Source organism: Cyprinus carpio, unplaced genomic scaffold (assembly GCF_018340385.1).
Source record: "Cyprinus carpio isolate SPL01 unplaced genomic scaffold, ASM1834038v1 S000005323, whole genome shotgun sequence".
Taxonomy (NCBI): domain Eukaryota; kingdom Metazoa; phylum Chordata; class Actinopteri; order Cypriniformes; family Cyprinidae; genus Cyprinus; species Cyprinus carpio.
In genome coordinates, this window is record NW_024878008.1 from 1 (window position 1) to 1,924 (window position 1,924).

The following is a 1,924-nucleotide window of genomic DNA, read 5'->3' on the forward strand; positions in this document are numbered from 1 at the left end:
AGATGCAACATACTTAACATTATAACGTTACGCTTATACAAGACGGCTCTGTACTGACATTTTTTTTGAAAGGAAGTATTTTGTAAGTTAGGCTAATATTTAGCAATATCACAGTATCACTTTGTTGGGTTACATATTCATGGTTTGTGATTTAATTTGTTGTTGGCGTTGTATTTTACAGCATTTGTTAAATGACTGACCATGAGAATTGCATTAATTGTATTTTATTTCACCTATAGAAGCACATATCGATTCAGAGAGGGTCAGCGCTACCACTTCTGATCCAATGCACAACATGTTGCAGAAATTTTCACTGCCCATTTTGTGATGCCAGCATCTTTAAACCAACAAGACGGAATAAATTGACCAGTCATATGAAAATTCACTTCAAAAAGGCTGTTGTTCATGGAGGTATGAACATCTTGAGTTATTTTTTTTTATATACAGTGGAAATAGATATTTTTTTTACATGTATGCATTTGGCAGACACTTTTATCCAAAGCAAATTGCATTTACTTCAAGGTACGCTATTGTTCAATAGTAGTCCCTAAATTGATAGATGTAGATGGTTTTCACATGATTTAGCCATCAAAATACACTTATCTTCATTAACGCCTAAAGTTTGCAAAAAGCATTGCACAATGAAACTTGAGCTTTTCAAAAAACCTCAAAGAATTATATATTTGTATTTTGTTATAATAATATTTCATATGCATCCCATTAAACATTTAAACCATCCGGGATAGGTTTGAGTAGGTTTGGAGTTACACTCTGAAGCACAGGAACTGAGTGTTTCCTTTTTTTCCTGTCATATTCAGATTTCACATTTCACAGATGTGGTTTGGGCTGCAGACAATCTTTTCATTTCCACTGTCTCTACTGTACAGCCACAATTCTGAGAAAATTAGATTTTCATAATCATTTAGAAGTATGTAAAGGGAAGCCGCTGTCCACCAGCACTGTTCATACTACTGGGACCCCATCAGCAACCAGCACTGTTCATACTACGGACGCACTGTTCATACTAAGAGGCCCCCTCTTAAACTTGATCAGGCTGGGGAAAAAAAAAGATGATCTGGAACTGGCCAAAAAACCTTTTATGTTCTCGGTTCCAGTTTCAACAGGACAAAGTTTTTTTAAATGTCACGATGAAAAGGCATTCAGAATAAACTATGTGTATGGAGTGTTAATTTATGTATTATTTTTCTCAGAACTATTGCTGTCAAATTTGTGCCTGTATAACTTTTATAAGATATTTTGGCTTTTATCTGCCTGGCACAATTTATTTATTTAGTTTGGATTTTTTTCCTTACTTTTTAACAAAAAAACAGCGTGATTTATTTTAAAAAATCATTTTATTTAAATTAATATTTTTTTGGTTTTTTTCAGTCCATCATACATTGTGCATTTGGGGGTTCATGCTTTGGGTTTAGTATTTAAAAATTATTTTCTCAATTGAATAAATGGTTTTAAACTCTCAAGCTTTTTTTTCATTGGGTTATTTATCTTTTAATTGCGCTGCCGGCCTAATGCATAATATTGTTAACTCAATCTTAAATATTTTTAAACAAATCGCTTTTAAAAAAAAGTCTTTTATAATTTCCGCTGGGTTTTAAACTCTTCTTAAAAAAGGGCCCCAAAAAAACCGGAAGTAGCATAAATTTCTTTGCCCGCTCCCCCCTTCCGGCCTCTCAGGACTGTCATTGGCGCCGTTTGTACTTTAGACTGTTATGACGAATGGTTCATGGTTCAGCCAGACCTATCTCCACGCTTCGTTTATGCACTCCACCTCCCCTTGTTTGGGTCGAAGTTCAAGCCAAACAGTGACAACAGCGCCTACTTGAAAATGAATACGATGGTCACAGAATCTGGTGTAAAATCGTTACTGACTGTTCTTTTGCGTACCTTCTGGCACGCTGGCCGA

At 35.1% G+C, this 1,924-nt stretch overlaps 1 long non-coding RNA gene across 2 annotated transcripts; it reads left to right on the forward strand.

The window, feature by feature from the left end:
* The first annotated feature begins 6 nt into the window (after window positions 1-6).
* On the forward strand, window positions 7-1,003 carry LOC122143483. Of its 2 annotated transcripts, none has more exons than XR_006159191.1 (3): window positions 7-142; window positions 240-411; window positions 819-1,003. It is a non-coding gene; the product is annotated as an uncharacterized LOC122143483 (long non-coding RNA). The 2 variants fall into 2 exon arrangements; XR_006159192.1 differs by having other exon boundaries at window positions 7-82.
* The last annotated feature ends 921 nt before the right edge of the window (window positions 1,004-1,924 follow it).